The 13,347-nt window shown below is 57.1% G+C and overlaps 1 protein-coding gene across 2 annotated transcripts in view; it reads right to left on the minus strand.

The window, feature by feature from the left end:
- Positions 1–9,192, minus strand: part of RAP1GAP (RAP1 GTPase activating protein) — a 49,314-nt gene extending 40,122 nt beyond the window's left edge. For both annotated transcript variants that reach the window (XR_009221875.1, XM_058553149.1), the window contains exon 1: positions 9,162–9,192. The gene's annotated coding sequence lies outside the window, so the exon portion shown is untranslated. The remainder of the gene's footprint in view (positions 1–9,161) is intronic.
- Between the last annotated feature and the right edge of the window lie 4,155 nt (positions 9,193–13,347).

Below are 13,347 nucleotides of genomic sequence, written 5' to 3' on the forward strand. Positions count from 1 at the left end.
CCACCCACCCTGTCACTCACTACCCATCAACCATCGGAAATCACCTTATTTGTCTTTTAGCTCATTTTGCATCTGTCTCCCACACTGGAAGATAACCTGCATGAGGCCAGACACCATGTCCGTCAGATTCGCTGCTGCGTCTCCAATTCTTAGACACTACCTGGCACATGGTAGGGAGTCAATGAATATGTTTTGAATGAACAAATGGCTAACAGAAGCCTTGAAAGAATCCTGAGAGGTGAATATTGTCCCTGTTTACAGGTGTGGAGACTAAGGTTAGAGAGGCAAAGTCTCTAGCCCAAGGTCACACAGCAAACAGTCAGATCAGGTCAAGATGAGGGATTATCTGACTCCACTAGAGCCCCAGCACATCAGAGTGTTTCACAGCCAAACTTCCCATTTTATAGTTAGGAAAATGAGCCTCAGAGAGCAAGAGCCATGTCTCTCCAGGTCACTTGGGCCCAAAACGTTTCTTCCCTCCCATAGCACACGGCACAAAATGGCTGCACTGTTGGGCTGGGCCAGCCCTTTAGAAGCACCTCCTCACTCCTCTCGCTCACGCTGAGTTGGGGACTACTCACACCCCAACTGCACAAAGGAAGAAACCACGGCTCAGCAAGGGGAGGCGCTGCCCACGGTCACCCAGCCAGGACTCGGCTCAGGCCTGTCTGGCTGCAAAGCCAGCATTCTCAGGGCCAGTGTCAAGGTCAGTGCCCGTGGCCGGGGAGCAAGGTCACACGTGGGCAGGTGTCACCTCCCAGCAGGCGGTGAGCTTCCAGAGGGCAGAGTCCACACACTGAGCCATTCTGCCCCTCTGCAGCGCCGGCACAGAAGGACGACATGGCAGTAACCGCGATTGCTGGCATCGCTCTGTGCCAGGCCCTGGTTTTCGGCCTCGGCACACATTATCTCATTTAATCCCCACAGCAACCTTCGAGGTAGGTGCTTTTATTTTCTCCATGTTACAGGCAAGGAAACTGAGACGCAGAGAGGTTAATCCACACTGTACACGGCCCTGGACCAACAGCACGGCACAGGATGGTTCCAGGGACGGGGAGGAGAGTGAGACATGGGGGCCCTGGCAGGCCTGCACCTCATGGTGGCTTAGGGTTCAGACCCTCTGGGGCACCCACAGGACATCCCAACAGGGCTTGCAGGGACCTGGCCCGGCGGCTGCCTCTCCCGTTTTCACCTGCTAGGTCCGGTTCTATCCTGTGCCCAGCACATGCCACCACGTGCTTTTCTCCTCCCTCTTTTTGAAACATTCTCTTGGCACTGGCCCTCCGTGCCCCACCACACACAGACACACTGCCACTTGGCCCACTCCAACTTGTTCAGCTTCTGGGTCACCTCCTCCAAGAAGCCTCCCCTGATTCCCAGGTGTGGCAGAGGAGTCCTCTGAGCTCTCAGAACATCTTCCTCATTCACACTTATCACCCCCATTAGAGCCACCTCTTTCCTCTTTCCCTCTCTGGACTGTGAACTCCACGCGGGGAGTGGCCTCGTCTAGCATCTCCATCGCCGTGTCCCCAGCGTCCGGCACAGGGTTTGGTTGGCCCTCAGAGGGCGTCCCCACACTACATATTTATTGAGTTAATTTGCTGAATGAATGAATGACTGTCTTGGGGAAGACTCAGGCTGAGGAAAGCCTTTATGGGATTTGGGGATATTAGAAAAGTCCTTTCTTTCTTTCTTTTTTTTTTAAAGGCAATATAATCGCATGCTTTTTTTGTTTGTTTGTTTTTTTACTGTTTTATTTACTTATTTACTTTTTTGTGAGGAAGATCAGACCTGAGCTAACATCCATGCTAATCCTCCTCTTTTTGCTGAGGAAGACCGGCTCTGAGCCAACATCTATTGCCAATCCTCCTCCTTTTTTTCCCCCAAAGCCCCAGTAGATAGTTGTATGTCACAGCTGCACAGCCTTCTAGTTGCTGTATGTGGGACGCGGCCTCAGCATGGTCGGAGAAGTGGTGCGTCGGTGCGCGCCTGGGATCCAAACCTGGGCCGCCAGTAGCGGAGCGCGCGCACCTAACCGCTAAGCCGCGGGGCCAGCCCTAGAAAAGTCCTTTCTTAACCACTGCTTCTCAACCAAACCACCTCAATAGTGCCTAAAACCCTCCTACTAGAACTTTAATGAATCTCTTTTTGGTTTAATGACTCTTTTCTCTCAAAATGCAAATGCTCAGAGAGAGGGAAAACATCCACTGAGTGCATACACTGGACTTATTTCATGCTAAGACCCCCGTGGGGTACAATACACTTCTCATTGTTATGGACAATCTGAGGTTCAGAGAGCCAAAGTGGCTTGGGCAAGGCCACACAGCAAGTAAGAAAAGTTGAACTTGGTATTTGAACTCAGGTCTGCCTGAAAACAGAAGCCAAATCTTTCTATGCACCACCCAGACAGAGGGCCCCGAGTCTGAGCATCGTGGGACATAGAGGCAGGCAGGGCCAACCACACTGGGAACCTTGGGGCTTCCAGAATCCTTAAAGACTATCTTTCCCTCTTCACTGTGCCAAAGGTGGGCCTGGGGAACTGCCCGGAGAGGGGGCCTCGCTTCCCAGGATCACACAGAAAGAGTGTCCCAGGCGGTCCCAGGACCAAACCCATCCGGAGGGAATCTTCCCTCGTCTCCTTAAGCCAGAGGGGCTCTTTCCTGGAAGAGGGCGTCTCTCTGGTCTGGGGTCTCTCCCAGGAGTGCCCCCCCACAAGGAGGTGACCTTCCCCAGAAGGGGACATCTCCTGGCTCCAAGGGAAGATAGAGAGAGAGCCATCTGAAGGGGCTTCAAGGCCTGCAGGAGCCAAGCTGAATAGAAGACGAAAAGGAGGGAGGGCTAGGAGCAGTGACTCTTGAGACCAGAGAGAGCAGACTTGGAGAGACATGATCCCCATCCTTATCTCACTGAGGGGCCACTGTGGAGGAGAGAGAGCCAGAGGGTGCGTCTCGGCTCGCGCAGCGGGTTCTAGGGAAGGAAGAACTTTTGATATGCACCTGAACCGTCCAGCAATGGACTGGGCTCTTTCAAGGGTAGTGAGCCTCCTATCACTAGCAGTGAGCAAGGAAGGGCTAGCCAAGGAGCTGCTAAGAGGTCATGATGGTCTCAATCAGGGATGGTGGGCTTCACGAGGTCCGTGAAGTCGCTGAAAATAAAGGTGCATTTTTCTCAGGAGGCCCCCAAAGTCTTCTCCCAATATTCAAAGAGGTCGTGAACCAAAGCAGGGGTTTCTTGCTAAGTGGGAGGCCATAGGGGATACCTCAAAGGTCTCGTCCATCTCCAAAGATGCTAGGAGGCCCAAATTTTCTGATTCTAAGATTTTACAAAGCCAGGAGCCTGAGACCCAGTGGTCCTGTATGTCAGGCACTGACACTGTACACAAATTCCTACCCTGCCCGCAAGACCCTGCTCAGTCTGGCCCCTCCCCTCTCTCCAAACACACCCCAGACCTCACTCTCCCTCATCCCTCCAGCCACGCTGGCCTCCTCACTGTTCCCAGGACACACTAAGCTCATTCCTGCCTCAGGGCCTTTGCACCTGCTGTTCCCTCTGTCAGGACTGACCCCTTTCCGGGCTCTCTCATTCTTCAGGTTTTGGCTCTAATGCCACCTCCTCAGAAAGGCCTTCCATGACTTTCTTTCTCCTTCATCCTCCAGCCCTACAGCACAGGGCGATGTGCAAACTGGAGCCCGGCTGCTTAGGTTCAAATCGCAGCTTTGCCAAGAGATCCTGAACAGGTCACTTACACCCTCTATGCCTCAGTTTCCTCAGCCCTAAACCGGGGATAATAGCAGTACCTGTCTCATGGGGTGGTTGTGAGGATTAAATCCATCAATATATGGAAAGCGCTTTGGAACACAGCCCAGCACACAGGAAGATCCAGGTAAGGAGAGCTCTTGTTAGAAGGTACACTTGCTTTAAAATTCAAGGCAACCATCATGCTTGTTTTCTTGTCTATTTATAGACTGTCTCCCCTACGTCACTTTTTTTTTCTTTTTTTTTTGCCGAGGAAGATTGGCCCTGTGCTAACATCTGTTGCCAATCTTCCTCTTTTTGCTTGAGAAAGATTAGCCACTGTACTAACATTTGTGCCAATCTTCCTCTTTTTGCTGAGGAAGATTGGCCCTGAGCTAACATCTGTGCCAATCGTCCTCTATTTTGTATGTGGGATGCTGCCACAGCATGGTTTGATGAGTGGTGTGTAGGTCCGTGCCCGGGATCCAAACCCACAAACCCCCAGCTGCTGAAGCAGAGTGCACAAACTTAACCACTATGCCACCAGGCTTTCCCCCTACTCTCCATTTTATAGATGAGAAAATCGAGGCTCAAAGAGATGAAGTACCAGCCAAACCCAGCTCTCAGAGTAGGGACTGGGCCTGTCTCATTTTCCTTAGAACTGTGCCTTGCATACAGTAGGTGCTCAGTAGTTACTTGTGGCTGAATGAATGAATGGCGAATAAATGACCATGACTATCACTCTGAGGTTCTGTGCAGCCAGAAACCTCTGCACCTAAGATTCGATTTCAGCCTGCCTCTGCCAACCCTAGTCCCAGATGACGCCCGGCTGCATCAAGCTCCCAGCCTCTCTCAGAAGTGGCTGCCGGGACAGGCAAACTAATGATCTGGGGACCAGCATCCAGGCCCCTGTCCCCAGGGAGACCCCCTCACCCACTGGACCAGGGGCATGAGGCAGGAGCTGCCTTGGCATTCGCTTCAGGGGATCCCTGCCCAGAGGTATGGTGGCAGGTGTGGGCCCAGGAAGCAGCTGCTGGCTCCCCCATCCTGTGCTCTGCCAGCTGCCTGCCGGGGGCCTGCCCACCAGATGCATAATAGACGAGGCGGCCCAGCGGGCTGCGCCTGCCTGGCATTTCAGAGCCACTAATGAGGCCAGCCTCGTGCTCCCTGCAGCAGCACACAGGCCCCAGGGCCTCTGGCTCAGTGATTTCAGAGACGAGCCACCGGAGGATAGGGGCCGCCCACCCAAGCCCCGCCTCGGCACAGGCAGCATCCAGGAGAACGAAGGCTAAAGGTAGAGGCTCAGGCTGACCACGCTGCCAGTCTCGGTTCACCACACACTGACTGCGTGCCCCTGGGCCAGCCACGTCCCCTCCCCGAGCCTCAGTTTCCTCACCTGTAAAATGGGGGATGGATGGTAATAGTCTCTACTTTGTAAAGCTGGTGTAAGGATGGAATGAAATGATTCAGGTGAAATGCTCAGCCCAGGGCCCAGGCCCCAGGAAATGTTTCCTATATGGGAGCAACTGGGACCATTACTGTCAAGGGGAGATCTCTCAGTGACCAGATGGGCCCTCCGGGTGGGACACCTGGGGCTGGGCGGTGCCCCCTGTCTTGGAGATATGCGGGGTCATCTCATTCTCCCCCTCCTCCCTCACCCCATAACCAGGATTTCCCTCATTCCTGTGGCTTCCTCCTCTCTGGCCAAGGTCCCTGCATTGGCAGGAGAAAAAGCTGGATTCAAATCCAGCCCTCGCCAGCTCTGTGACTTTGGCCAGAGCCTTCACCCTTCTCGTGTTGTTTTGGCCTCTAAAATGGGGACATTAGGCCAACTTGCAGGACTGTCATCACGACTTATTGAGGCCACGTAGTAAAACGGTCAGCGCACGGCTGGCACTTCATCTTTGCTGGGTCCTGCCTCCTCCTCCCAGGCTCACAGCTTTGAGGTCAAAGTTGACTCTCCTCTTCCCAGGGTATTTCCAGAACCCTCCTTTCCCTGCACAGCTCCACCCTGCCATTCCCCCACCTGGCCCACTCCACCTCCTTCCTCCCCACACCCTTTGAGTCCCCCTTAAATGTCCAGCCCCCATTAGGGCTGCAGAACCAGAGTCACTCACTGTCCCAGTGGCTCCTCATCCTCCCTTGGGCCTCATTCCTCTGACACGTGCACACTTGTTCTGAGCTCCTCCACCACCAATAACCTGCCGATGAGGGGCAGCAGGGAGGGGAATCCAGCCATGATCACATCTGGCCTCCACCAAGCCTCACTGCTCCCCTGATCCAAGCCCCAACCTTTTACTCCTTTTTCAAAAGGGCTGGGGAAAGCCATACCTCCTCCAGGAAGCCCTCCTAGCTTACTTGACAAAGTTTCACCTGTTCCACTCTCTGGACACATTCAGTTCAATTCCATGAACATCCATTAGGCATTTACTGGATTCGGGTAGCTGTCCAAGACCGTGTGGAAGACAGAGATGAGAAGAGCACAGCCCGGCTCTTATGAGACTCATCCTGGAAAGTGAGCCTAAGTCAAAAGTAACTCAAGCAACCCCTATTTTCAAGGACCTCAGGGCCTGCCTCACACTGCAGTGTTATGTGGACACGGTCAACTCACTGAAAGATCCAGGTCACCAAATACTTATTGAGCATCAAGTGGGGCTCAGAGAGGGGAGTGACCTGCCCAAGTGTGGCAGAGGCAGATAACCCATATGTGTCAGACTCTGAAGGCTGTGCTCTTGGCACTACCCCAGGAATGGGCGGGGAGGCATTCTAAGGAGAGAAAGATGGGGGGTCGGGAACCAGGAAAGAAAATACTCAACACACAGTGACAAAGGTGGGCTGGGGGTGTGGGGAGGGCCTGTGGAAATGGGAGGGGAGGGCGTGTCAAGGGGAGGGGACAACGTGAGCAAAAGCATGGAGGTGGTGCTCACAGGGGCCACATTCCCATTGAACAGAAATGCAGGGCAGTGGGGCCGGCCCCGTGGCTTAGCAGTTAAGTGCACGCGCTCCGCTACTGGCGGCCCGGGTTCAGATCCCAGGCGCGCACCGACGCACCGCTTGTCCGGCCATACTGAGGCAGCGTCCCACATACAGCAACTAGAAGGATGTGCAACTATGACATACAACTATCTACTGGGGCTTTGGGGAGAAAAAGGGAAAAAAAAACAGGAGGAGGATTGGCAATAGACGTTAGCTCAGGGCCGGTCTTCCTCAGCAAAAAGAGGAGGATTGGCACAGATGTTAGCTCAGGGCTGATCTTCCTCACCAAAAAAAAAAAGAAAGAAAATGCAGGGCATGGGTGAAGTGAGTCCCAGGCTGGAAAGGGAGGTGGGGACCGGCCTTGAATGCCAGTAAATCATGACTAATAGTCAAAATGACCCACATTTACAGAGCTCTAACTATATGCCAGGCACAGGTTAGGGCTAGGCAATTGGCTTCTGGGGTAGGAAGGGAGGGCCTAGGGGTTAGCACCTTGGACAGCAGCTCCAGCCAGGAGGGTGAGGGGCAAGGCATTGTGGGTAATGGGCATGTCCTGGAGATTCCACACTCTTATTTTATAGGTGTATCAACTGAGGCCCAGAGAAGGGAAGGGACTGGACCAAAGTCACATAGCCAGTTAGCTACTATCAGCCCAGGCCCCTCTGACTCTTGTTTCAGGGCTCCCTAGAGTGGGTTTTCTGGGTCGCCCCTCCATCTTCAAGTCTTCCCTGCAGTGCATCCCTCACTCAGACCTGCCCTGTGGCCTGGAGGACCCGGGACAGAGTGGGTGAGACTCTGGGCTCTGTACAGAGTCTGGAAGATCAAGATTCAAATCCCAACTCTGCGGCTGACTAGTTGTGTGACCTTGGGCAAGTCACTTTCCCTCTCTGTGCATCACTGCTCTCATCTGTAATTAGAGATAATAGTCCTAGGCCAGGGATGTGGCAAAGATTATGTGGGATGATGCAGTTCAAGCACCCAACAGTACTTGGGGCACAGCAGGTGCCTGACAAGTGGCAGCTGTTGGGATATTGTCACTGAACTCTTTGAAGGAAAGGACGGTGTCTTCCTCACCTCCATCTCTATCTCCCCTCACCCTATTCCTGCTCTGGGCTTAGCATATGCTCTTGCACATAGTAGAGGCTCAAACTGACTGGGCACAGCGGCGGGAGATAAAGCCCAGAGAGGGAGAGTAACTGGCCTCAGGGTGCACAGAGAACATCAAAGGATAATAAAAGGGCAGGCTCTGGAGCCCAGCCTGGGCACCCCCTGTGCCTCCCACCCCAGGTGTGGCTTCCTAGGGGGGCTCTGGCAGCAGGTAGGGCAATGGTGCCAGACAGGATTCATCCAGCAGCTGGGGGGGGGGGAGCGCCACAGGGCCTGGGGACTCAGGAAGCCCTCAGCAGGGCAGGAAGCAGAAGCCAGAGCCGCTGGAGGCTCTCCTGCTGGAGGTGAAGTGGCAGCAGGAGCAGCCAGCTGGGCCCAGGTGACACCGGTGCCAGAGAAGCGGGAGACGCCCACCTGCTGGGGCGTCGGGGGTGCTGTGAGGCCCGAGGCGAGGCTGCACCTCCACCCGCCGCACTCGGTGTTGGAGAAGCTGCAGACGCCGCTGCCTCCCTCCTCCTCCTCCAGGGAGAGGGCAGCCTCAGACAGGGAACGGGCTGGAAGAGGGGTTCTGAAGGCTATGTGTGGAGTGGGACTAGGGGGCTGGGGGGTCAGCGAAAAGGCTAAGGGCACCCCCCCACCCAGCCAGAAGCCACCTGGAGGTGGGAAGGAATAGATCAGAGAAAAAGGAAGAAAACACTTTCAGGGAGGGCATACAATATGCCAGGGCCTGTTTTGTTTGTTTGTTTGTTTATAACTTTACACTCTGTTAAATAGGCATTTTAATCCCCATTTCACAGATGAGAACACTGAGGTTCAGAGAGGTTAGTGAATTGCTGAAGGTCACACAGCCAGTGGCAGAGGTGAGATTTAACCAGATTTGCCTGACTCCAAGGGGAGCTCTAGAAAGAACTGTGGGGGAGGGGCTGGCCCGGTGGCGCAGTGGTTAAGTTTACGTGTTCCACTTCAGCGACCCGGGGTTCACCAGTTCGGGTCCTGGGCGCGGACATACTCATCGCTTATCAAGCCATGCTGAGGCAGCGGCCCACAGAGAAGAGCTACAACGCTACCACTATGATACACAACTATGTACTGGGGCTTTGGGGAGAAAAAAGAAAAAAGAGAGGAGGATTGGCAACAGATGTTAGCGCAGGGCTAATCTTCCTAAAAAAAAAAAGAACAGTGGGGGAGAATACGTCGGGGCAGACCCTCACTCCCTCACCTGGAGAGGACGGTTGGCAGGCTGGCGGGGTCTGGTCTGGCATTACAGGGGGTGGTAATGGTTTGAGAGTGTCCTCAAGGTTCAGCCAAGCAGCCCAGCCCCTCCTGAGAGCCCCGGTACTCACCACACACTCCGGCGAGGGGTGAAGGACTTGTCTACCCTGAAACACAGCAAGAGGGGCGGCAGGTGAGAGGGCAGCCCCTTCTGACCCAGCCTGGCTCAGCCTATCAGGCCAACCCTGTCACCACCCGCCGCTCTGCTGGAGGGGCCTGGAGAAGTAGTGTTCCCAAGGGGCCTGATGCACTGTCACCATCCCCCGTGGGCTGCAGGGGCCCTAATGTCAGATTAGGGACATGGGAAGGCGTGGGGTGAAGGAGTAAGACAAAGAAGGAGGACTGGGACAGGGAGATAGGAAAGTAGAGGGGCCAGGACCAGGCTATGGGGTGGCAGCAGGGGTGGGGGTCAGCGTGGGAGGTCTCAGAACAGGTGGAGAAGGACAGTGACTACAGCAGTCTGGGGTCAGAACAAGGAGGTAGGGGTGTCGCTGGGGCCAGCTTAGAGTGTTTCCAGACAGGATTGAGGGGTGTGCTGCGTGTTTACGGGTTGTGGCGGGCAGGAAAAACAGCTCCCCCGCCCCGCTTCTCTAGTGGCCTGCCTCCATCCCAGAGCCCACTCGTATCCACCCAGGGGACCAATGCCTGGGAATCTTGGGGCAGGAGATCCACGAGGAGCCTCCTCCCCTCCCCTACTCCCAACACACATACCCCGCTCCCAGAGCAGAGCCAGAGGAAGACTGCAAGCCCCCGGAGTTCAGGGGCTACCTCCAGGCTTTGTCTCCCCCCAAATCCCTCCAGGTCCTGCCTCAGGGAGACTGTGTGGGCAGTGCCCGCTCCCAGATTCTCCCCCAGTGCCCTCTGAGGGCACCTTGGGGTTGCGGAGGGCTGGAGAGGCCTCCACTCTCCTGCCCAGCTGGGGGCCGAGGGGCTGAACGGCTATTGGGACAACAAACAACCCTTGCCTCCCCCCTAGAGGCCAGAGGAGGATGGGGAAGGTGCCCCAAACCGGACTTCGCCAGCTAGGGCGTGTCTGCTGGGAGGCAGAGCTGAGGTCTCCCAGGGATCAGCTAGTGTAGATTCTGCAGATGAGGAAGGTGAGGCCAGAGAGACCAGGACTTGCCCAAGGTCACACAACAGAACACAGCCCCGCTTCCTGGCCTGCCTCTCCGGGTCAGCTGACCAGGAATCTCAGGGCTCAACCCAGGCTCCTCTTATCGCCTGATGACTAGCAGGGCCCCAGACAGGGAGGGCAGCCCTCTGGTCTCCCAGCCCACCCAGCCCCTCTGCCGGGGTCCTCTTGGAGGCTGGGCGTCCAGACAGAGGAGGTGCCTTGGACACAATCCCCACGCCTATTCTACACCAGCAGTGTTACATACGCGAGCCCCAATTACTCCGCACCCCAAAGATGGGTGCTGTGTCCCTCTGACCATAGCGAGGCAGGGCCCGGTGGAGGTTATGCAACTACTTGGCCAGTCAGGGAAGGGGCTCCAGCCCCAGTCTGTCTACCCAGTCTTCCTTCCAATTTGCCAAATATCTGCCTAAGGCAAGAATCCCCCCAGCTCCCCTTTGACATGGGTACTTGGGGTCAGGAAGGACAGTTACCCCAAGATGGGCCAGTCACCCCTCTGACCTCCCCGCACACGTCTCCAGGCCCAGGCTGCCAGCAGCCCTGGGAGGAGCCGGTTCCTGAGAGCCAAGCGGCATGACACAGGGCCAGCCCAGGTGCCCGGGCAGGGGGTGGCAGGGACCTGCCAATGGCTTCTAGGTTCCCTTCTTCTGAAGACTCACTGCAGGGGCCCAGCAGCTTCAGAGGCCAAGTGGGGGCCCCTGCAGGGCCTCCCCCTGACCTGCCTCCCCCCACCCCACTACCATGCACCCAAGAGCGCACACACACAGGCCCAGCCTGCCTGTCCACACACCAGTCATCTACATACACTGTCAGGCACTTAGGCACAAACACAGAAATGCCCACCCCCGCATTCACATCCTGACACGTGCACACGGACACGCAACCGGAACACACAGGAATACAAATACACACACAGACACAGACTTACCAACACTGCTACTACCCACTGACATCAAACCGCTCACCTCACACACAGCACAAATTCACAACCACTGAACCACCCAAACCGCCTCGCGGGAGCCAGGCGGGCGCGCGCACACGGGCCCCCGCGCGCGCACCTACCCGCCGTAGGCCCCGAAGGTGAAGCTGCGCTTCCGGCCGCTCATGGTGCCGCCGCCGCCGCCGCCGCCCGCCGAGCGGAGCCGCCTTCCCCGCGCCCGGGTCACCTTGGCAACGCGGGCCGCCCCGCCCCCGGCCACAAGCCCGGGGATTGTCCGCGCCCCCGCGGGCTGCGGTCCAGCTGCGGGGGGCAGCGCGCGCAGAAAGGGCCGCTTGTTCGCGCCGCCCTCGGGCCGGGGCGGGGGCTTCGCTGGACTTTCCGAGCTGGGGACTGGGGCGGCGGGGAGGGGAGGGGAGGTGGGGAACTGGGGGGGTGGGGGTGGAGGGCGGTGGGGGGGATGAGGGGGCCGGGCGGGGCCTCTGCGGTGCCTCTGCGAGTGCCGGCGGGACCGGGTAGGACGAGACCGACTCTCCACCCCAGAGCAGGGGCGTGAAGGGCTGCAGAGCCTCTTCTGGGGGCGACACCCTCTTCCATCCCCCCTAGAGCCATGGGGCTCTGTCGGTGGGTCTGTCCCTCGTCATCACGGAGGGGGCGCTCACAGCGGGCCGGGTCAAGGACTTGGAATCCAGGGTCAAAATGGTCTGCCCTGTGGGCAAGTGCCTGCCCTCCCTGCACCTCGAATTTCTCATCTGTAAAATGGGACTAATTCACACACACGCCCAGGGCCCTTGCAGTGACCGAGTGAGTTAACGCACCTGGAGGGCTCAGCCCAGGCCTGGCACACAGTAAATGCTCAATACATGCCAGCTGCCAGAGTCCCCACTGTCGTCAGAAGCTCTGCTCTTCCGGCAAATGACTAAGTGAAGGAAAGAACCGAGGCTCTAACAGCCCTCTATTGCCCACTCTCATCGTCCTCTCCCAGGAGCCGCCCATTGCCCCCAGTGAGGAGGAGGGGCAAAGGGGCAGGAATGGAGATACCCCATTCTCTTCTGGAAAATTCATCAGGCCCATGTTCCCTCACTCAGCAACCTTTCTAGGGGGAACTGGCCTCTGAGTCCTAAGGCTGGTCACACCGTCACCCAACAAACACTCTGAGCCCCTCCTCTGCACCCAACTCACCCAGAGCTCACAGTCCAGTGTTCCACCCCACAGGAAGCTGTCTCTACTGCCCCAAGTAAAGATGTGTCAGGAGACGGGGGACACTGGCCCTGCCCCCAGACACCCACCCCTCCCAGAACGCCCCCTCTGCCCCCCAAAGAGGGAGGGATTATCCCCTCCACCCCCTGCACCCAGGGAGGCCCCCAGAGACTCGAGGTTTTCTATGGAGTTTTCTGTTTGAAGGGACTGCAGGGAACGGATGCAGTGGGGGCACAAGGGAGGAGGGACAGCCAAGGGCACAAAGATAGGGCAGCAGAGATTCTTCAGAAGGCTGTCAGGAGCTGTTCTGCCTGGGCCCTGGGCCAGGGCTCAGTTAGCTCCATCTTCCCCTGGGAAATGACAGGTCTGGGGACAGGGCTCCATAGTTTGCCTCACCCAGGCAGGGGGAGGTAGTACAGCGGTCTCCCCATTTCAGATACATAGAAACTGAGACCTTGGCTCACAGCAATTACTTCTCTCTTGGGGGGTCTGCCCCCTTACCCCCCTCTACCTCCTCCCTGGACCCCTTCTCCTCTCCACACACTCTGAGGGGCAGAGGAGCCCTCAAGAGCCCCTTGCAGAGTTGAGAGCCCGGGCAGGGCAAGCGTGATTTCTTCGCCCCTAGAACTAACCCCTTGGGTTGGTTCTCAGAGGAGGATCTGGCTCTCTTTTCGCAGGGTGCTCTGGAGCCGGGGCTGGGCCCTTTCTGCTCTGGGCAGGGCCGCAGATTCTGGGTGGAGGGACCACCTCAGGGCAGTGTGGGAAGCCCACTCCCCACAGGGCAGTCCAGCAGGGCTCCCGAGGGGCAGGCTCTGGGAGCACTGAGGCTGGCCTGAGGAGGCAGGAAGTCCTTCCGTAGTGGCAGCAGCAGCGGCGCCCAGAGAGCTGGGGGGAGGGGAGGACCAGGCGCTGGGCCTGGGCCACTGGGGGTGTGCACAGTGCCAGGGCTGGGACCCAGGACTCCGGCCCCATCCAGGCTGCCGCAGCG

This window comes from Diceros bicornis, chromosome 13 (assembly GCF_020826845.1).
Source record: "Diceros bicornis minor isolate mBicDic1 chromosome 13, mDicBic1.mat.cur, whole genome shotgun sequence".
Lineage (NCBI taxonomy): Eukaryota > Metazoa > Chordata > Mammalia > Perissodactyla > Rhinocerotidae > Diceros > Diceros bicornis.